The sequence below is a fragment of the Ctenocephalides felis genome, unplaced genomic scaffold, assembly GCF_003426905.1.
Source record: "Ctenocephalides felis isolate EL2017-DRISC unplaced genomic scaffold, ASM342690v1 CF-g0.4_SCAFFOLD_01886, whole genome shotgun sequence".
NCBI lineage: Eukaryota > Metazoa > Arthropoda > Insecta > Siphonaptera > Pulicidae > Ctenocephalides > Ctenocephalides felis.
This window is the reverse complement of record NW_020538040.1, coordinates 70,033,224-70,058,435: the sequence shown is the minus strand read 5'-3', so window position 1 is coordinate 70,058,435 and position 25,212 is coordinate 70,033,224. Positions and strand designations below refer to the sequence as shown.

Here is a 25,212-nt window from a genome sequence, read left to right as displayed (position 1 = left end):
TGTATTTTAAAACTTAATTTGCATTTTATTTAGAACTTGTTAGTAAGTCTTTATAATCTATTAAAATTGCATGTCTGGTTTTGTTTCTTAATTGCTCTAAAATCAAGTGTTGTGCAGTTGATTGTAGTTTATTATAAATACAAAGACTAACGAGCGGCTGCGGCATTAGGTAAAGTAGGATTAGAATGAAGTAATTTATTATTCAACAATCAAAATTCAAATCAAATCAGATTAATAAATTTAAAATTATTATTATATTAAATTATTTAATCAATTTATGTTTAAATTAAATGTAATATAAATGAGGAAATATGATGAGGAAAGTAATAAAATGTGCAAACAATATTATTCTTTCTGTAGATTATTTATGCCGTTGATTACTACTTGAAGTGATAAACAAATTATTTTACTTATGCTTTTACTTATATTTTACGTATATTTTAAATATAAAATTTTTGGAGAATAAACAAATTGAAAGCCAACGAATAACTTTTACCAGAAGCTAGAGATATTTAATGATATTTGAATTAGCTCCTACTTAGAGACGTTATTGAATTAATAAAACAAAAAGGATATGGTATTATATATTTCTCGTAAAATTAAGCCATTAACGGATTCTCTTTAGGCTCTAATTTTTTTTTATTATTAGAAAAAACATCATTTAAGATTAAAGTATACAGGGTAGCGCGGAGCACAAAAGTCCAAGAAATAACGAGGAAAGAAAATACTTTTGACGGCTGGTTATACATCTTTTTTCTTCTACTTTCAAATATTGTTGTTCAAAAATTTCGGAACGTTACTTGTTTGAAATACCTTTTTATCGGCGGACCTTCTGCTCTAACCTATTTTAGCGCTGTTTGAAAATGGTAAAAATGCGATAAAGGTAAGTAAAAATTAATTGTTTACGATTTCAACTTTCCGACACTTTAAATATAACACAACATTTATTTTATTCCCAATAATAAATATTACATAAAATTAGTTTTGATATTATAAATTCATTAAAATATTAAATCTCTAATCTTAAAACATTAAATGTGCAACGAAGCTAACTATTATATAAATCACATTACATACGTTTACCTAATATTGCAATAACATTTGAAGGGACAAACTCGTCCAAATTCGAATTATCTTGTTGACAATAATGATGTTTTATGTAATAAATCTGCAAGTCATATTTATAATGCAATTTTACAGTTTGCTTTTATCCGAAAGTAATAACGTGACGTCAAACACTTTTACCGTCAGCAATGAATTAAATAGTAAGTGAACGGTTTGCGATTACATTACTACACGATAATTACATTATTTATAAAGTATATTGTCACCGACTTCCTACTTAAAAGTATTTATTAAAATTTATATGTGTTTAGAAATATATAATTAATACAAAAATATTGTTCCATTGATCATGTAATGTAACATAAAGTTAGATATGAAATGCATGGAAAAGTAGTATGATTTATATTCATCTAATATGAAAAGTCTTACTACAGGTAGATACATGTATTTCTTACACATAATTGTTTTACTTGACAAAGCGGGGTATAAAAGTCCACGTGAAAAAACATCCACCACCAATATCTTAAAAACAAAGGTTAGAATTTTTTACCACCGATATATAAAAGTATAAGACAAATATGTAACCAACCATTGTTCTAAATCAAGAAAACTTACAATTGGGAGTTAAATAACCAAGTTTGAAAATTTCATGAATTTTCAGAAGTATTTTCTTTCGTTTTTCTGATTGTGAGCACTATTGTTCAGCTTACCAGACCTTAAAATAATTTTAAAGTATACATTACAATATAAATAGATATTATATAGTACGGTAAACGCACACATGTAATTTATATTTTGCATCGGTTGAGTGATGTAGCTATTATTTTGTAAAATCCCTTCAAAATTAAAATAAGACATTGAACCTGTTTGCTCCATGGCCGTCCCAAATTACCCCGTCTATGGGGTAAATAGGACCAATTTTTGTAAAACAGCATTAACATATTTCTACAATGATGAATTAGCTAAGAGTTTTACTGAATATAGTCAGATAGTTGTTTGTTTGACATTGTTATTTGTTGCGATATAATTGGTTTGGTTTTCATAATATAATTGCTCAAAGTCAACCCTATTTCTAACCAAATTCCAGATCAAGGTTATATACAGTAAATTATTGTAAAAAAAATTGCCCTTGAATTTTATATTTTGCATTGGTTGGTATGAAAAAAGATCAATTTGTCAACATACTAATTTATTCTTTGATAGTTACTATATAAATTTAAAAAATAATAGCATAAGTATGTTGACTTCGAATTGGTCTGAAAATAGACCATATGATAATTAAGGAATGATCAAAAAGGCAGTGTTAAAAAAAAAATTAGTTTCAAAAAGTGCAGTGCTTAGAGTATTCATAGCTATGCACAATCACGTTTTTTGCAATTTGATCAATTATGGTTCTCAAAATTGATGAAAAACTAACATTTATTTATAAAGGCATATAATTTATTAAAACTTCTCATACCAAAAACTAGATTATTAAAAAAACTTTTCAAACTTTGACCCGTACCTCCGAAACGGCTAGAATTGCCGTTACTAAAAACTAACCAATACGTCTCCTTATCGGTAGGAATCGAATGTTTTTCGAATTATTCGAATCGGTTGATCCGTGTTCGAAAAATCGTCGACGAAATTTAGTATCCGCACACACACATATATCCATTTTTTCTATGGTATGCCAAAATGATTAGAAATCTCTGGAACGTAATGATACATAAAAAAAAATATTTTATATTTTTTGCGATTTTAATAATTTAGTTTTCGTTACGGTAATTTAGTTTTCGTTACGGTAAGGCAATTAAGACGATGCGATGCATCACTAGCAAGATTTAATATAAAATGATTATAATTTTGTTTACGTACTAAAAAAAATCAATAGAATACGAATCTTGTTTTTCCATATCTTCTCTTACCAACTCGAAGTCGTTGTGCAAATTAGAATTATCACAAACATTGATTGGCTTTAAACTAATTGATAGTGTTTCATATGGATGATTAAGTGCATTTTCACGAAATAATTGATCGTTATCGAAAGGAATTAAATCGGATAGAATTAATATTCTATCCCAACGCACATTGCATCATTATAAATTAGATTGTAGAATTGCATTTGATATATGAAGTCGTAGATAAGAGAACAGAGCAAGTCTTCATGCAACACTATGAGGTTTGAAGGCTCCGGATAAAAAAAAATCGAAGTAGATACAACTTTATTTTGCAGATTATTTACAGGTGAATAAATACTGTCATCCAGAAAACAGCAAAAATTGAATAAATTAAGAAGAAGAAGAATATAGAATAAGATATATATAGATTGAATATGATATAAAAATTGGTATAGAATGTAAATAAATAAAAATGTTGTAGATGGCTAAATGCTTAGAGTAAGCGAAGCCAAATAAAATTTAAAAAAAAGAAAAAAAACTGTCATCTTGTGCCTTCAATTATTAACTCCCCGAGGGAGTGGTTTACTTTGTCGCCAGAAAATCCAATTTGTTAATTTTATGTTATAAACCTGGAAACAAAGCATGTACGTGTGTATGTGAGTCAAAAGTTGGCATTTTGTCAAAGTTTTTTTTTCAAATTGTAAGCTTAAGAAAACTGGTTTAATATAAAATACTATCGAAATTTTGAATAATCGACAGTGTCAAAATTTACAAATTTCTTTGAACCAGAAGCTTTGTTGCGCAATGATTTATCAAAAATTAATAACATCTTATACGTAAAAGTTTTTCGAAATATACATAAAAATTTATGGGAGCTAGGGACTATATGTAACAAGGGTATCTAGTAAAAGGCGTTTTTTAAAAATATTAAAATATTTGTCTCGTTTGAACATGTAAATCGTTCTAAAATTGTCATAGCTACTGTTTCCTGCCAAAGCAATAAACAAAACTGTGCAGGTCCGTCATTTTCGACATGTAATACAAAATTGTGCTATCATAAAATTTTGGTTTGAGATATTTTTATCGACTAATTTTAAATTGTATGTATATATTTTATTTAGATCAATTTATCAATCTCTGATACCATGGAACAATTCTTGTGAACAAAATTACACCTGGGGTTAGTAAAAATTAAACCTTCGGGCTATTTGTAACATACAAAATTTGTATTTACAGATTCAAGTAAAGATGATTGAGTGGGAACTTACAGTTTGTAAGAAGTGGGCAAATGTAAATTGTATTACTGGAGATACTATATCTTGTATTTGTATTATGATAATAACATTGATTAATTGTATTAATGATAGTTTGTGTTGATTATAGAAAGAATTACAAAGAAACAAATCAATTTTCTTAAAAATAAGTATAAAAAAATAATCAATAGTATTGCTATCGTTTTTTTGTCGTTTCTTGCCTTGGTAGACATTTTACAACTAACGCCGAAAACTGTTTATTTAACTTCGAACTTCTTCTAGAAAATGATTAATTGTGAAATAATGAAGCATAGTTACAGATTTGTTTTTACTTGATTCAGTATTAAAATAGTAAAATAGTATAGTATACTATCCATCTTCATTTCGTAGCAATATAGTCAGTGGATCTCGAGATATATTAATTTAAAATAGAAAACAAATTTCACAATTGTCAAAAAACAATTTGTGAAATTCACAAATAAATTACGAAGAAACAATCTGTCTGATCTTTATCAAAACCTTTTAATCAGAACGATTCCCAACTTATACTTTTCAAACAGTTTTTCAAACAGTGTAAAGTACAAATTTTGGCTTACATGCACTCACTCGCATGAAAATTCAGAATGACTTGCAACGTCGAGTAAACATGAAAATAGCTAATCGGGTTTTCTGACGAAAACAAACTTTTTCTTGAAGCTAATCAGTTTTGTACCGAGTCCCGATATAAATCAATATGATCGCGTTTTATCGAACATCTACTATTGACTATGAACTTCTACATTATATTAGCGAGTACCTTTTGTTATAAGATTTGAATTGCAATCATATTCGATACAAATGAGTTATCAAGTTGTTTTTATTGGCTACCAATTTGAAATAAAACAAACAGTGCGGCATCACCACCCAAGAGAATAAATTCAAGCACGTGCTCATAACTTATTGTTAAGCGAATAAAACAAATCGAACAAATACGAAAACGAAAGTCTACGAGATATGGAATGATATACGGATGCCTTTTGTTTCCTGTGTTTTTAGTTGCTTAATTATTGAAAGCGGTAGGAAAAACAACAGCTACTATGTTAATAAGGCAGATAAAATGCTGAGAGAAGATTTTCTAATACTAACTACATAAAAAAAGAACAAAAAGTGCATTTGAGTTATCGTGTAATAGCAGTGGGCTTTTTTTAGTTCGAATTCGAAACGAGAATACTCGAAAACAAAATCTTGACTTATAAAACGATAATAATTCCTATCTGGTCATATGGAATAGAGCTTTGGGGCTTAAGCAAATCTAATGTGACATTGATACAGCGGACCCAATCAAAAAGTACTTAAAATAATAACAGGTGCACCGTGATATGCGAGCAATAAAATTCTGCATGATGATCTAAAGGTAGAAATTAGAGACTTTATGAAAACTAGATCCACTAATCATTATCACAAATTAGAAATTCATCCCAATTCACTCGTTGCCCCGCTGCTTTATATACCAGAATTAAGAAGATTATAAAAAGTCTATTAATATAATAGATTTTTACTTATTAACAGGCATAAAATATTCTCAAAATTTGTGCTGTGGTGAAAGAACTGTTTATATATTTATATACGAGTACGTTTAATATATAAAGGAATTGACATTACTTAATAATACAATATCCTTTGGGCATAACTATTGATCTCGTGATGGGTACAATAAAATTGACAATTCTAGTTATATATTAGGAAAAGATATTAAAACATATTTTGTACACTCAGCAAATTACAATTATTAATTTTTTGCTGGAACTTAAAATCAGAAACTTTTTATAGCTCAAAGATGAGACGAACTTCGTTCGTGAGACTATTTCATCGTAGCAAATGAGACTAAATTTATTATGATATATTTTCATATTCATGCAACTCAAAGTTGATTATTTAACGCAATAACTGCGTGAATCTTGTTAAAGTTGTAAATCCAAATCTTAGGACATCCCATTAATCGAAAATAGGGTCCAAGATTGGTGAATCTTATGGTATCGTATATAGGTCATTGGTAAGTATCCTCTATTCGAATGTCCGTTTTTTCACAAATATTGAAAAATTATCACTCACATTTTGTACAGAAAGTACATATCTGCATGTTATCGACAGTGTGGTTATTATCGATCAATATTACAGAAGTGTTGCGATTTCGTGGTTTTTCTAGCAACAAAATCTCGTACCGATTTCGTTTGAAAGGCGTGACATACAAGCACCAGATAAAACATTTAACCTTTGAACTGTTGTCAATATCACAAGTAATTTAAAGCTATGATATATGTCGTCATTAAAAACATACGAATTTATTGCTACTTGTTAAATTTTGCAATGACTGAACATTCACCAGTTGTGATCCCTTTATTGCTACAATGCGCTATATATTTAGTATATACGATTGTATAATTCTTTATAATTATTAATTACTGAAAATATAAATGCAAAATTTATATATATATATATATATATATATATATATATAATGTGTATATATAAAGCCAAAAAAATCACAGAAAACTCAAAAACCACATTAGTAATCGTAGTAATTATAAAAACGAAGTACTACAAATGCTAATATTAATTTAAATATAAATATCATTCGATTTTTTAAATCCGTTTATCTAAACAATACATAATTTACTACCCTATTACTATATATAATATGTTACTTACATCTTTATTTGTAGTATGTTTCTTTGTAATTTTTTTAATTTTTACAAAGATTTGGATAAGCTCGGTTCAGAAGAATCTTGATATAGAGCAGGTGGTAATTGAAACAAAAGTGCACCATCTTTATCGTGTTTATTCGCGGATAAGTGGGTCATTAATAATAGTATGTCATGGTCAGTTAAAAAGTTGCAAATAATTCTATAGCCTGCTGTAAGTCAGTACACATTAGAGAATGCGATACCGAAATAAATTTTTATACCGGTATTTCGGTAGTTTTGATTTTAAAACCGATAATACCGGTAAAATACCGATGTTAGTATTATTTAAAAAAAATTGAAACAAAATTGAAAGTTACAAGTGCGAATATAAAAAAAACCTAATATAAAAGCAAAAAATAATATATATATATATATATATATATATATATATATACATATACATAAAGCGTGTTTTTCAGATGGCGAAACTTTTATGATAAAATATTCTTGGGCATCCATCCAAAAATTAAAGCAAATTTAATAAAAATGTTTTGCGTGCAGTTTTTCAAACGGTCAACCTGCTTTGATTAATGGAGCTTTTGTAAGTCTTTCCATCTATTTTATTCTAAACGTTTGGTAGTATAATAGACATTTTTCTTTAAAATTTGTTTTAATTATTGGATTGGATATATATATATATATATATATATATATATATATATATATATTAGATGCAGCTATATAGTACTTACCTGGGTATCCCTGCGTTGGTCCACTTGTATGGCAATCATATCCATTTCCATCATAAGCTGAAAATCAATGTCTCCATGTTAGTATTGTAACTTCGACTTAGAATAAATATATTACAAAACAAGGAACCTAATTAATTTGTCTTAATATTTTTATATTCGTTAATATTTCTTATATTTAATATATTAAAAGAAATATGGTGTATAGAAATGCATTTTATGAAACTGATTTGATTCTGATTCTGAATGCGATTTTTGGTATTATATCCGAATGTAATGATATAAACTATATAACATGTAATAGTATAATACCCAATGGTAACCAACTTATGTTTCAATCAAGAAAAAAAAACTAGTGGTGTATAACATCGTGTCTTAAGGCAAATTGCAGGAACTTCCCGTATCGTATTGAAATATTCGAGGAATATTAAATGTTTTCAAATAGATTATTCTAAATACTATAAAACTTTCATTATTGTTGTTTTATAGACAAAATATATGAGAGCTTATTAATTGGACGACGACGACATTTATATATGTTTACAGAAAAGTAAATAAACAAAACTGAATCAATCGGATGAGAGCGTGAGCTGTATGGAGTCGAGTATGCATACTATTAGAACCGCCAACTCTTTGCAGATTTTTATACCTGAGATGCCAAATAAAGAAAAAACTCATGCTGTCGAATTTTCCTGTACTTGTCTTTCTCGTATAATATATCGAAGTTTTATTTAAAGAACAGAAACTGTCAGTAAAAGTAATAAATATTAAGAAGCCAAAACGATGTGAAATATCGTGATTTTGCGAGAAACTTCATATTCCTCATATCATGCATACTCGATGCCCTACAGCGCCTGGTCCAGATTTAAAATGAGAGACATTTCGAAGAACAGTCTAATATTTATAAGAATTATATATACTAAATTGCAAAGTTAAAATTATTTATTTGAGATATATAAGTGAGCTTTAGAGCTATTGCTAGAATTAAAATTAAAATCCGAATTATTTTCTAAACTCAAAAAAAAATTCTTTTCCTAAAAGAAATCGCAAGAAGAAACTTTTTTGAATCATTCAAATCGGATGCTTAGTTATCTCAAAAACTGCCATTTTTGCACTTTTAGCTCCGTTTCTCCGAAACTGCTGGAAGTATCTTAGCCAAAAACTAATCGCTACGTATTCTTATCATCACGAATTGGATGTTTTTTGAGTCATTCAAATCGGATGCTCTGTTTTGCAAAAACTTTAATTCTATTTTCGGACTCTTAGCTTCATATCTCCGAAACGGCCGCACCGACTTTTGCTAAAAACTAATCAACACGTCTTCCTATTAATAGGAATCGAATGCTTTTTAAATCATTCAAATCGGTTGATCCATGTGGCCGAAATAGTGATCAAAAACTCCATACATACATATATACATCAATTGTTTTTAAAGTAGGGTAGGGCGGGGCTAGTTGAGCAAATTTTTACTTAAACGGATGTAACTCCTCAATGAAAAGTCTCAATAAATTGCTATACGGCTTAATGGATTTGTTGTTTATCGCGTAACAAAAGTGTTAATACTATTTTTTTTGGTAATAAGTAAAATTTAAAAGCTATAGCTGTTTAAATGCAAAAACTCAAGTATGCTCAATGTACCCCATAGGTGGGGCAAGTTGAGCACTAAGAAAGTATAATGAAATCATAGGTTCAATTTCGATTAGTGATGAAATAAAATAAGTTTTTAATAACCAGTTCTATATTTATAGTCTTTATTGACAGAGAAAACAAAAGTTATAGTAATTTTTTTTGAATAATTAACCAAAAGTTGAATCAACAAAACAATATCGTATCTTAGGAATTATTTTACTATTATATTCATTATTTTATTATTTTTTATATTTATATTTTATTATATTTATTATTTCTTTATATTATTACTCATAGACTTAGCTTAAATCTTAAAAATAATAATTAATTTCTGGAAGTTAATGGTAATTGTGTTAGTGACAGAACAAGTTTAGCAACTATGCTCAACTAACCCCAACTCGGAATTTCAAAATAAAAGTGAGTTTATAAAAAGACGGTGAGAATTATACCCAGAATCTCTGTGCATATTAAAAGTACTATAATTATATGGAAGAATAACATTTACCGGATTAAAATTAAATAATATTTGACTAAACCAGACGAAAATTCATGATAAATTACTTTTTTTACTTTTTGGTCTCAAAATAAAACGCCCGTGAGCCTCACTCATTTGTCCAGCGGCCACTAGCGATCGCGGGATGTTTAATTCTCCCAAACCTCTATCTTTCCGCCATATAATGCCTAAACGGATGGTGAATAATTTTCGAGATATTTCGATTGCTCAACTTGGCCCTATGCTCAACTAGCCCTGCTATACCCTATGCCAAAATGTTCAAAAACCTCTGAAGCGTGAAGATATGCAAAAGTTTTTATTTTCAATTTTAGGACGATTACTTAAACTTGCCCTACGGGATGTTTCTTAATCTAGAATAGCCTCTTAAATTAGCTTAACACGCTTCCGAATAAATTTCAATAAACATACAATCGTACGAGACCTTTAGTGAAAGTGCTCCGCTCGCACTTCTTTTGATATTATACTCATTCTTCTTTATCGCCGGCTTCTCCTAACGAAGGTGCACGACGTACCTAAGATGTACGCATCGGATCCATGCGTTTCGTACGAATGCAATTAGAAAATCTCAATGGACAATGAGCTTTTAAACATAAATGCAATACACATGTGTGCAGTAAGTCATTATTTATTGAATAATGAAGTGAAGTGACAAGAAACAAAGTCCACGATAGGCGTATCTATTCCAGCGCTCACATATCATATGGCGCGGGCGTGGTCTCATGTAATTAGGAACCGGAACGATGAGCGTTCACGCAGCGTGACGTCACTCATTAGCATTACAATTTAACTCCCACAACGAAGGAGACGCGAAATATCATTGACTAGAAATTATTCAACTACTAAAGGCACATCGCATTTGCATGAATTGTATTATTCCTTCGGCCTAGATGAACAACTCAATTTTTGACGGGCGTGCATTCAATACAGACTATCATGCAATGCTGAACAACGAAAATTTCATATTGCATCATATAAAATACTTATGTAGGTACTGTTTATGCAATACTGGACATTCTATAAAATAGCACAACTGTTAACCATATGCAATCTGGCGGAAAAATATTAATACTACAATGAGACGATGCTAATAGTGAGTACAAAGAACAATCATAGCTTTAGCTTTCCTATTCATCAATTTCAAAATTGTCATTATTTTTAAATTGGTAATTTTAGAGAATTCCGATTTTTTTTAATCATTTATTATTATACAGCAATCAGAACAGTAATTACATTCTATGAGCTGCTTTGCTTATGTATATAAACTAAAAAGAATATACTAAATAAGAATAAATAAAGATAATAACATAAGAATAGTAACTAATAATAATAATATATAATAATAGTAAATAATAAAATAATATAATAATACTACAAAAAACAATTAACTAACAACTACTAATTAACAAAATTAACTAACATATTTTTATGATTCACTATAAAAAAAATATAGAAATTGTTCCATTAAATAATTTGCTACATTATGATATTATCCATTGGTGAAGAAAATTCCGATGCGTGAAAATCTATGATCAGTAAAACATTTTCGAAAATTACTTGCACCATTCGACAGCAAAAAAATCAGTGATAACGATAGTAAAAAGAAATTTTAATTTTAGACTATAGAGGGATCGGTGCTGACTGTACGTATACTTAGCACCGAATTTGGCCTTATCCATTTATCTCGAGAACGGAAAGAGCAAAAATAATTTTAGATTAAGTCATATCAGTTTTGCCAATTTCCACCATCGCGGTGCTAACTATACACACGTAGAACAATTCAAGTTATTTTAGTTACAAGTATTTAAAATAAGGAAAACGGTAAAGCGGAAATCAAAGGTCCGCGGGTAGAAAGATCCACGACCATTATACTATTTTGTTCATCAGTCATCGCGTTCAATCGGACGAAATCGCAACCAGGAGATGAATGAACACATGTCAAATTTTTAACGAAAGTATTTTTTTCATTATTGATCTCATTGTTCTTAAGCACGATTATTTAAGTATAAGTATAAGTTTAAGTATAAGTTTTTTAATTGATTTTTAAGATGTTTTTATTTATTATTAAATAGAAAATGAAATTGTTTATATGTCTAAGTTTCAGAGGTTTTTGAACATGTGTGTGTGTACGATATTTCATTCGACATATCAAAAAAAATCGAAAAAAAAAAAGTTCTGAATTTCCAAAATATTTCAAAGTATAAAAAAATCAAATTTTTTAAAATATTCAATTTCTTTCAAAAATTTTAAATTTCTCAAAAATCTATTTTTTTCTGAGTTCTAAAAAAATATTTTTTTTTAATTTTTGGCACGGAAAGTTCCAGCAAGTAATATTTCAATTATATTAAATAATCAATAAAAATCGATCAACGATTAATAACGATTGCTTTAAATATTTTCAAATATGAAGATTAATTTAGATACTGTTCGTATTGTATATACCTAATTATTTATTATACCTATATATTTATATTTGGGCAACCATCTGTAATTAAACCAAATCTGAATGTATCCTACTCAAAATGCTTCCAATGATGATCTCATATTTCTTAACATTAAATAAACATTTTGGAACATAATTGCAAAGTTAGATATTAAAATAATTTTATTGTTTAAAACTGGAATCCGCTGAATTTGTTTTGCCCAAAAACTAATCATCACACCGTCAACACTAGCAATATGATTCTTGAATTCTAATCGGATGCTTCGTACTCTCAAAAACTGAATTACCACCGTCAATACTAATGTTTTTGGAACCATTGAAATCGGTTGGTGTATGCTTTCGTAATCGTGGACGGAAAATTCTATCCAAAACATACATAAGCACACAAACATACATCCAAATTTTCTGAGGTATGCCATAAGGTTCAGACATTTTTGAAATGTAAAAATATGCAATAATTGTCATTTTCGATTTTTTGCGATTACTTCAACTTACCCTAAGGGAAGCCAAAAATACACTATCATAATATGTTATGTATTATGTAATACATTCAAAAGCGATTTTAATAGAATAGGTAGATAAATATCTAACTAAAAAAAACAATTTTTTCTCTTATAAATTACAATCTGTCTAAATAGAAATCCATTGAGTAATTAGTTTGACAAATAACATAGAATTTTAAAAGAAACCACTGGTTCACGTTTTATTAATGTACTAAATTAAATCTTAATTAAATTTTGGTATTAAAAAATAAATATGACAATAAATGATGCAATTTGTACAAGCCAATTTAAAAAAACTAATTTTAAACGTGATTTGATTTCAACGAAAAAATTAAGGCATTGGTTTTTATTGAAAATATACACATTCTTGTTAGATAATATTTCGATTATTTTTTTTTTGAACGATTTCTTTCATGAGGTCTCAAATACCGTGCAAAACCGGGTTACACTGTTTTATATATTGAAAAATAATGCGATTATAAAATAAAAATTCACAGAATCAGTTACAATTTTGGATCTATTATTCAATAACGTATAAAGCACATGAGTAAGATTTACTGTTGAAATAAATAAGTTAGCGTTGAACATACGGATTCTTTTATATTTTCTATAAAAATTGCACATTTAGAAAAGTGTTATATTATGATAAATACAACATAATAAAACAAGTTTAAAGCGTATAAGTTTCAAAAATATATATATATATAGCATTTTAGGATTACCTGTCACGATTTGCACTATTACCGGCTAGATGTGTACGGTTCAAAAGCTGCCGCACAAAAGACTCGCACGCTGTCCCGATCGAGAATGCATAAACAAAGACACGTTAAATTTCAAAACATTAGATGAGATGTCATGAACACTATTTACATTGCGATTAGTCCCTCTGTAGGTATAAGTGTGAACAATTTTGACAGGTGATCAATTGTATCAAATCTCAAAAGTGCAAAGTGACATTGTCTTTGGTGACTGATGCAGATCATTTAAAATATTGTATTTAGTTGCAGTTTTAATTTTTACTTCATTATTTTTTTTTTCTATAACTATTGTTTTTATAATTTTAATTATCATTTTTATTTATTTATTATTCTTATTATTATTATAGTTAGATAGTTATTTTACTTCACATTGTAAATTTATTTGTTTAGATTATGTTTTCACTGTAGCTCACAATTCTTACATTATTCTGATAGTTACATACAAATTTAATAAAAAAAATATAATTTTTCTACATACATTTTTTGCAATTATAAAAAAAACACTTTAAATACAAAATCACATAAACCTATATTGAAATTTAAACCAGTAATCATTAATAAGAATATAATTATTAATAAATTTCTAACCATGGTAAAAATAATCACTAAAGAACGTAACCAACTACTATTAACAGAACAAGACATACGAAATTAGGGGGCGTCCATTAATCACGTGATCGATTTTTTAAGAATTTTTAGACCCCCCTCTCTCTTTGTGATACGTGGTAATATTCAAAATTCTCCCATCCCCCCAAAAATCAGGTGTATTTTTAGTTACAAAAATAACTAAATAATAGATAAAAAAAATGTAAAATTTGTTATTTTTTTCGAAAATGTTTGGATTTTTTTTTAATTTAAGTAAAAATAAATACACTTGATATCTTACTATACCCCTTTATTTACCACGTGATTTTTTGTAACTTTTTGTCAAACTTACCATCCCTCTGAAAACAAAAATAATCAAGGGCCTATAGACACATACTTTAAATATAGTAAACATGTATTCAATCTCAATCATACTGTATATATTTTTATCTCTAAATTTATATTTCTTTTATCAGAACCAATTATATTTATAATATGTTGTTATAAGCCAAAGCGATTACTGAGAGCATAAAGTTTGAATTTTGATCTCAAATTCGTGTTTTTAATTGTGATAAATTAAACCCTGTAATAAATGAAAAATAAAATGTAAGAAATAAAAAATCAGTTGAAAGTGGCAACTTCCCGATAGGTGTAATAATTGACTTTCAAGCAAAATTGAGATTTGGATATTTAGATTAAATTTTCTACTGTTTATTTCAAAAATAATGTTTTCGCTTTTACTTAAATCTGAACATAGCGATTTCCAATTTAATTTTCACAAACACATTTAAATTATCTGCAATTATATTAATTATATTGCACAGATACGAGCCTATATATCCTTGTAGCTTATTATTAAAAAATTTAATTGATTTATATAATTCAACTAATTTTTGTAAGACTGCATATAATAGTGCATGAACTTTATTGTGGTGTTAAATTTCATGATAAACTTCGAAACATTTTATTAAAAAAGCTTAATAAATTATCTTGTTAAATATTAAGCCATCTGCTATGAGAAAATACTGGTAACTTTTGGATATATCATGTATGTATTTCTAGATATTATTTGATGATTATTTGATGAGCATTTATAACATGCATTTACACAAACTAGAAGTTTTGTAGACTGTTTATTTACTTTTTTGCTAATTCCAAAGCCATTTTCGACTTGATTGACTTATCACATCACAAAAGTGACATTTGATACACATTTTCACATTTTTTTTCAAACTTTAAAGAATTTTTAAAATTAAATCATTGCCAACCAACATCTTTCGAACATTAAATTATTAACAATATTATTGATTTTTTAGAATCGGTTAAGGGTTATGCACTAAAAAACGTTGACGAAAAGTTAAAAAATTATAAAAAAACGGCTCGGCCGATCGTTGTGCAAAACTGACAAGCACTAGTTGTCATCGAGACACATCGAATTTGTTTTTAAGAAAACGTCGATTTAAGGTAAAAACTCTGTTTACACACACACACACATCTCTTCAATCTTGTTCGTCTTCAATTTCTTTATTGAAGTTATTGTCATCACTGAGTTTACAAGATTACCACCTTGTTATATTACCCCCTTGTGTTTATGTTACAGGTGTAATAGAGCGTCGTTTTTGGACGGCAATTCTAAATTTCTAAAAGACTCAACCATACATCCAAAAAAATATATAATCCAGTTAAATTTTCAATATACTTTTTTCTCCACATATTTATATATCAACTCACAAGAATCACATGTTTACACATCATTAAACTTCGCATTGATAGGCTGAAGTTTAGAGTCGAAACGAGCCTCCTAAAATATTATGGATTTATGAAAAGTGGTAGAGATGTATTGACTTACAATTAATTCACTCGGCATGATTTTTAAGCATTCTATATGTCGAGATTCTAAATATGGCTTATTATCGTGATTTAATAGTGTACATTTCACATTAGCCATTAAATCGTCTGTCACAGACATTATGAGACACAATTAATTATCTTCATGAAATATATAAGCATCGTCAGACATAATATTTCATATTAGAATGCTGTTACTTACCAATATATCTATTACAGCAATGTTATAGAATTTGTTGAAATTTGTTGCTTAATAAGATAAACTGTATATATATATATATATATATATATATATATATATATATATATATATATATTATATATGCAATTAAAAACAGTTTTCAAAAACTAATTGCTTGCATAACTGTCAATATAGAGTGCAGCTTAGCACTCCACTCCTTTTATATATGATATCCATTTACATACATTTGCTGTCTGGTCGGTATTGGATTTGGTACTTACTATTTATAAATAATTAATAAACCCTAATTTAATGAATGAAAATTACATTATAGTTGTTTTTAAACATTTTTTTCCACATTTTTATACAAATTAATGAAAAACTTTGTGCCTGTGCCTTAAGGCAAATTGTTGGAACTTCCGTAATAAAATATTTGAGGAATTTTAAATGTTTTGTGGACTTTTAATTTAAAATCATTTCTCGTATTTCTAAGAAATATACAAACAAAATTGCAAAGTTAAAATTGTTTATTTCAAGTACATAAGTAAGCTTCTAATTTTTTTTGCTAGAATCAAGGTTAAAATCCGAATCAGTTTCTGTATTTAAAAAAATATTTTTTGAAAATTAAAAAAAATGAAAAAAAAAATATCTTGCCTTTCCCTAGAATTAATTATTTCTCTACACTGTTAGAACACAAAGAAAATACTTTATAATTTATTCTAATCAGAAGATTAATTCTCTCAATACCTTCTATTTCTTTAACCTATGCGAAAAACTAATCAGCATATCTCCCCGTCAATACGAACCGAATGTTTTTAACATCATTCGCATCGGATGCTCCGTTCTCTTAAAAACCATCGTTTTCGGCCCTTTTTGCTCTGTATATCCCACATGGGTGAACCTGTCTTTGCCAGAAACTAATCAACATGTCTTCCGATCAGTGAGAATCGAATGTCTTCTTAATCACTCTAATCAAATGTCTCGTTCTCGCAAAGAACAAATTCCTATTTTGCCAAAAACTGATCAGCGCGTCTCCCTGTCAATAGGAATCAAATGGTTTACGAATCCTTCAAATCGGGTGATCCGTGCGATAAGTTGAACTAAAACGAAATAAATCGTTGCTAACGTATGCCAAAATGTTCAGAAACCTGTGAAACGTGAAAATATGTACAAATTTTCATTTTGGACCATTACTATAATTACTATAACTTACCCTAGTAAAACGTTTAACGTTTCAATTTATAATGATTATTTTAGAATATCTTTTAATTAGAAAAATAGAAATTTAAAAAAATGTACAATTATTACAGGCAGTTGTATTGTAAGATTTTTCTTGATGACTAGCGCATTTTTTATATATCGTCTGTTTCAGAGCCTTCTAAATATTTTGGCATACCTTAGAAACAAAGGATGTATGTGGAAGTGTGAATGTGTGTTTGTATGCATGTTAGTATGTATGTATGTATGTATATGTATGTGTGGATACATTTTTTTGCCGATGGTTTCAAAAACACGGATCAACCGATTTTAATGATAAAATATGAATTATTCTAAAAACTTCCATTCCTATTGATAGGAGACGTGCTCATTTATTTTTAGTTGAGGTTTACCCTGACCCATGACGAATATACACGTCAACACAAAATTTTTCTACTACTTTATGACAAGTATATTCGTCAAATAAAAATACATTAAGCGTCACACATATGCAAAAATATTTATAACTGTAGTTCAATTTCAAGTAGTAGTATTATATTATGAGGTGTGATTCTAATAATTGTTAACATAATTATAATATCTACTTTATTGAAGTACGTTCGATGTTCAAGTATTCAATTTGAAACATATTAATTTATTGTGTGTTTTTTTAAATGTAAAGTAATACATTGTTGAAATTCTTTCTGTGTGACCTGGGAAAAGTGATTATGAATGATTCAGCACAGCCTCCGAAGCAAAAATAAATTAAGTAATTAAAAATATCTCTTACAGTTTGGCCGCGAGAAGATTTTGTAAAAGGCAACTGGTCAAGCGACGTAAAGCAATACAATCATCATATATTTAAGAACGCAAATGCGTATTGCCCACACGTACGCACAATTGTTTCATGGTAATTTTCAATTACTCAGAAACAACTATAATGTAATACATTAATGTATTTATATTTAATATATCAAATACAGTTGAAAATTGTATTAAAACCAAGGTATTATAAAAACCAAGCTCTCGACGTAAATGATATAAACATAATATAATTATTAATATTTTATTATAAATAAATGTTGCATTTAGAGCAATGAAGCAAGTCATTTTAATTTACATCGTTTAGTTTTTCCGTCCAATGTTTCTTAGGTGTTGTAATTAAAACCGATTAAAATTTAATCGTTTAAATTTAATATTTATCATTAATTTTCAAGACGTTCATATAATTTTTTCTTAAGTATATATATATATACAGTAATACCCCGCTTAAAGTTCCATCAAAGAGGAGCGTAATGCGAAACAGCGCTAATCGAGGCTATCTTTACATGGAAATAATCGGATTAGGGGAAGATGGCTATACGAGTATATAAGGTCCGCGTTTAAAAAGGTTCACCACCGATATCTCAAAAACAAGTAAAGTTAAAAATATTTTAAAAACAATATTTGAAAGTAGAGGGGAAAAGAGGTATAACCAGCAATCACCACCTTGATTCTTACGACGTATCTATCGGGAAATAAACGGCAATGTTTGAAAATCTATAACAAAAGTTTAATAACAAATATTACCCTAAATCATATATGTATATATATAGAGTTTTTAAATCAAAGTGCAGTAGTAATGTCCATTTTCACTTAAAAATATAGATCAAAAATATGTTTTCAATTGAAAATTGCCCATTCTGCAAACAAAAAAGTAATTTAAGTCAAAAAGGCCAATTTTACAACAGATAAATTAAATAAATAGTTATTCCAACTCTGCTGATAAATATTAATATAATTCTGACAAAATACCAGATCAAGGTCATGTACCGTGTAATTTCTGTAAAAAATGCACCCATGAAATTTGTATTTTGCACTGGTTGAATAATGTAGCTATTAGTTTGTAAAATCTTTTTGAAATTAAAATAAGACATTCGATCTGTTTGCGCCCTAGCCGTTCCAATTTACCCCACTTACGGAGTAAAAATGATCAGGTGAAAAGTTTTTGAAAAACAGCAAAAAAAAGAAAATACTGCAATGAATAAGCTGGGAGTGTTACTGAACATAGTCAGATAGTTGTTTGTTTGCTACGTGTTATTTGTTGTGATATAATTAATTTTACAATATAATTGCTCAAAGTCAAATTGGGTCTGAGTGTCACGTCTCACCATATATATGTATATTTGTATATTCAATCAAAGTTTTGCATGGAAATAGCATGGAAAAATTTTCAAAATTTTAAAAATGTTTTTTAGATGTAATTTAGCGAACAATAAAACTCATTCATTTGTCGCTAAGGTATACCTAAAACATTTTTTTTTAATTTTCAAAATTTTTTTCATGTTCTTTCCATACGAAGTTTGATTGAATTGCGCTCTATCTAAACGTTAATATTAAAAGCTAAAACTTTCAGAGAATTGTTTTTTATCAATTTGGAATCATTTGAGAACTTGGAAGCAAAGAAACTCGAAAATGACCATTTTAAGGACCACCCTAATATACATATATATATATATATATATATATATATATATATATACGTATATATATATATATATATATATATTACATTTTTTATATAATTTTGATGTTGAAATATGTGATATTCAGTTTTCAGGGCAATACATCAGTTAAAAAATTTGTAAGACTTTAAAACATTTTTATTTTTTCCATACGTTTCGACACATAGTTTTGTGTCATCTTCAATGGACTATGTAATTGTAATAATCCTAATCATTTCCTAATTATAATTGTTCACAATGCACAATGAAACCAATTCTTGTCACTTTAAATTTAACAATAATAAATTTTTTGAATGAGTTATTTTATGATTTGTAAAATACATCCCGCTATTCTGTATTCCGATGCAAGAGTGAACATAAAATAACTCATTCAAAAAATTTATTATTGTTAAATTTAAAGTGACAAGAATTGGTTTCATTGTGCATTGTGAACAATTATAATTAGGAAATAATTAGGATTATTACAATTACATAGTCCACTGAAGATGACACAAAACTATGTGTCGAAACGTAAAAAATATATTAGGGTAGTCCTTAATACGGACATTTTCGAATTTCCGAGTTTTCGAGTTCAAATGGCTCCAAATTAATAAAAAACAATTCTCTGAAAGTTTTAGCTCTTAATATTGTCTTTTAGATAGAGCGCAACTCAGTCAAAGATTTTTATGGAAATAGCATAAAAAATATTCAAAAATTCTGCAGAGCGTCGAATTTTCAATAAAAAATGACACGAATTTTCACTTTTAATTCATTTTTAGCTAAGTCATAACTAAAAATTGCTTTTTAAATTTTCAAAATTGTTTCCATGCTATTTCCATACGAAATTTGATTGAATTGCACACTATCTAAAAGTTTATATTAAAATCTAAAACTTTCAGAGAATTGTTTTTTATCAATTTGGAACCCTGGGAGCAAGGAAATTCGAAAATGTCCATATTAAGGACCACCCTTATATATATATATATATATATATATATATATTATATATATATATATATATATATATATATATATATATATATATAACTAATGAGTGAGTTTCAACTGTAATATGCATATTTGATCTGAGCAGAAGATATAGATGTCTATATAAATGTGAGTCTGTTTTGCATGTGCGAGCATCCGAGAGGAGATTTATGTCGCATGTGTTTAGCCTGTGACGCAAAACTAGATCACTTTCTCTCGGCTCGGACTGGCCGCTGGCCGCTGGTCGCTGCTGGTCGCTGCTTGCTGCCCGGCATCTGGTATCTGGTATCTGCTATCTGCTATTCCGACGGCAAAGCCAAACTGGTATGGTCATTTTTATTAATACCGTTACAACAGTAGTTTTAAACATACACACTAATTATACGAATCTCCTTGTTTTTAATCGACACTTTGCGTTTTGTGAAATGAATATTGTACGTTAATTGTGCTCGTATCGGTACACATTGTAACGTACAGCGATTCGTGATTTGGACCAGTTTTACATGAATGAGTGTAATTTTTTATTTGAATTTACGTTATCATATATGCATAATGCTTAATCAATCCGGAATATATATATATATATATATTTATATATATATATATATATATATATATATAAAGAATAAATTCTGTGTGCAAAAGCAAATACATAAGCTGCGTTACGGTGTGAATTAAAAATGGCAAAATATTGTCTTCTTCCTTTTTTTGTATTACAGAGCCAAGTAGTTTATATATATTTCATAAAATAGACGATGTCACAAAATCTTCATTGTAATAAAAGATTTCATAAAAGTTTATATTATTTCGAAATTGATTTATTAATTCATTTTACTTTTACCTAATACAGGAGAGACTGGGTACAGGTACAGCAATAACTTTGTTAATTTGTCAGTTTGCAGGAAAAATAGTAAATTAAATGGTAATTTGAACATTTGTCTACATGGAAATACTTAATATTGTCCTTAAATACGATCACATGAGATGAAGATGAAGAAAAAGGCGAGTGCCCCAACAATCCACACCCCCAGGATTATGTAAAGTATAAAAGTAGGTTAAAATAGTAAATACAAACACCAAAATAACTTTTATTGTCAGAAATTTATAAAACAACACAACATTCATCATTTCAATTATTTAAACATAGCTTATATATAACAAAGCATAATTTTTTAAACACTGTTAAAAGAAATCTTCGTAGAACCTTTACTTTTTCTCAATTTTGTCTCAGTTAAGTTAAAAATTAAATCCCTTACAATCTTCACCCGAAAAGGACAAGAAATACATGTCACTACCGTACCCACAAAAGCCAAATCATCGGTATGATCAAGCCAAATTATCTATGCAAAAACTAATTACTTGTAATTACCTACTAATGTTCAACTATCGCAGAATAATAAACAAGCAAGTTATCCGTATACAAGTAATAGTTATCTATTATTAACGGAAAGTTTACTTTTGACTCTTTAAAAGCAATGCGGTCTACATGGCGGTAGGGAGCCGACTGAAAACAATAATGAAAACTTGTTCAAATAAACATACTACATCTTTATCCTCTTGAACGCTTTCTCAAAATCAGTACAATTTAGCTGTTATGACGACTGTCACAATCGTACCCTGGCACAACTGTACCCAGTCTCCCCTATTTGTAGAATAAACTAAAATAATCACAAAATTAGTGTTTGTTCGCTTATTTGTAAACTTCTTGAAATAAAATGTAAACTATTGTCTATGTGCACTTTAAAAATTTCTTTGAATAACACAATTACTACGTTTCTGGTTCGTACAAAAATATGAAGGTACGCACGATGATACTTCATGTGTTTTATATTCATCTAGGTTAAGTTTGCTCATCAACGAAGTTATTTTTATGTACATGCTGACATAGCCGTGGGCAGATTTAATCTCAATTGAACCATTTCCATATTTAATAAATAAAAAGTTTTCAGGTATTTGAAATGCTCTGCCACTTTTAAGTACAATGCCGAATATATTAAATTAACAATAATTGATTTAAATAAATGTATAATTATGATAAGTGTTTTTGTTGTTTAGTAAGAAACAGAGTTTACTATTAAGCTTAAACGGCGACAAACGCGTGCCAAGCACGCAAGATGATGTTTTAGTATAAGGTTTTACTTTCTCTTAAACTTCAGTGTTATTTTTGCTTTCAAGCCCTTGTACAATATTTCCATAATAAGGCAGCTCACAGTAGGTAGAAATAATTCTGAATGACAAAAATTTGATGTTCTAAAATTAACATAAAAGAAATATTACAAGTAGAAATAATATATACATGCAAATAAGTTATATGTTCTTTTTGAATGTTAAACAACTTAATAAAAATGTTAATATTTAACATATATAAAACTTGTAATAAATGTATTTATTTATTAAGAATTATATTATATTTTATAAATAAAAAAAATACAAAACAATTACTAGCGCCAAAATTCGATAAAAGCATTTAGGCTATCAGTAAAATTTTAGAAAAGATTTATAGTAATGCAAAAATTATAGTATTTACATGAGTTAATAATGCTGATTTGATGAAAAATAATGTATGCACATTTTGCGCCATCTTACTCTGTTTTTAATCCGGTAAGTTTTGGCAAATATTCACAATTCTTTTCAATCCATTCATTGGAAAGCTGATAAATTTAATGAATTTTGCAAATAATTCCACATAAACCTGAAGATTTTCGATAGCTCAAAATTTGCGGAAGGGGGCAAATACTTTGAAGATTGGATTAGGTCTTTACTATTATTTTGGAATAATTAAAAAAATATTACAGAGAACAATAATAAGATAGTGCTGTATATAGTGAGCTTTTTCTTACAACTTAGATTCTCATAATGATAAACAAAAATAAACTTGATCAGAATTTTCATTTTTACAATGTTAGTCATTAAAAATACGTGTAATAAATAATATAGCTAAAAATTTAGTAAGAAAGTAGTTAAAACGACTGCACCTGTATTAGAGGTCCGGGGTTCGATCCCGCTTTAAGCAATCAGATATCAAGCAGTAACACCCGTTTTCACTTGGTAAAATAGAATAGATAGCAATAGTTTTCATGTGAAAATAAGCCCTACCCGGCATTGTTGTATTAATAACAAGTCATCACTATTACAGATATTTAAATAATAAATGGATCACATAGATATGGGACAACAGTTTGCATTTATGATAAATCTACGTAGCTCATAAGTAATTATCACACCACCACCTTCAATTCTAATAGCTGTTCAAATATGTAATTAAAAAAAAACAATGATATAATATAGTATTGAAAAAGCAAACAAAATAATCTGTTTGGTCAGTTTTTGAGTACAGTTGTGCCAGGTAGTGACAGTCGCCGTTATAACAGCAAAATCATAGTGTTTTTGAGATAGGGTTCAAAGGGGAAAAGACAAAGTATGTTGTTCGAACAAGTTTTCATTATTGCATTGAGGCATAGCTTTTAATATGTCAAAACCATGTCTTTTTGTTCGATTTAATTATTAAAATTAATTAAATTATTATAATTAAAACTAATTTAATTAATTATTATTAAATTAATAAAAATTATTGCTGATCAAAAAAAAAAAACACCACCGTACCTAGTCTCCTTATAAGACAAAGCTAATTTTATAAAATTGTATCAGATTTGAAGCATATATAATACGTAGAATGTATTTTTTGATCGAGATTTATAAAAAAATGTATTTTTCTAAACAGACTTTTACAACGAGAGGAGAGTAAATATTTGTGAAAATCTATTTTATATTTTGTATTTCAGAAATATGTTTTTCTATATATATGAAATTTATAAAACCTCTATTTTTTGGTACACGGCAGTTGTAAAATTTCTCGTTTATTCTAATGAGATCTAATACATATAGCAAATAGCATAAAATATATTCATTCAGATTTCTAAGTATTGAACAAATAATAAAATACAAATTAGTGAAATTTTTTCACAATATTTGGAAAAATGACAAATAAAAATCGATCGACGATCCGTTAATGCTATCTTTCTCAACTTTGCAGTTTATTGCTTCCGTTCTAACTATGCGAGAAGGCTAATGTTATTACTATTAATCAATCTCCGTTTGCGATGCACGGGTCTCTGAAGTACTTGAAGAAGGTTACAAATGAATTATAAAATTATCACAGCATTTCTATTCATTAATCAAATGTTGTTACACACACAATAAATATATTATAAAAAAAATTAGGCCTATTTTACATACGAAAATTTCATGCTCGATGGTTCGCGTTGACTCCAAATCAAACTTTATAATAAGTAATATGAAGCAAGTGAAACGAGGTTGAAAAGACACTCACTAATTGTAAAGCTAAAATTGTCATTTCTGTTCGATTTCTCCTTATTTTTATTAATCAATAATTTTTTATGTATTATCATTAACTCAACTGTTGATTTTAAATTCTAATCAATATTTGTCAACGTACTTCTAATTAATATTCGGTTTT

The 25,212-nt window shown here is 28.1% G+C and overlaps 1 protein-coding gene across 4 annotated transcripts in view; it reads right to left on the bottom strand.

The window, feature by feature from the left end:
• The window catches only part of LOC113376615 (MDS1 and EVI1 complex locus protein EVI1-A-like), a 236,656-nt gene that overhangs the window by 137,124 nt on the left and 74,320 nt on the right, over positions 1 to 25,212 (bottom strand). Inside the window, exons 1-2 of one of the 4 annotated variants that reach the window (XM_026616603.1) lie at positions 13,419 to 13,470; positions 7,614 to 7,670 (exon numbers count right to left, since the gene is read on the bottom strand). The exons of the other annotated variants lie outside the window; for them this stretch is intronic. The gene's annotated coding sequence lies outside the window, so the exon portion shown is untranslated. Of the gene's footprint in view, positions 1 to 7,613; positions 7,671 to 13,418; positions 13,471 to 25,212 lie in introns of those variants that run through there. 4 annotated transcript variants of the gene reach the window in all.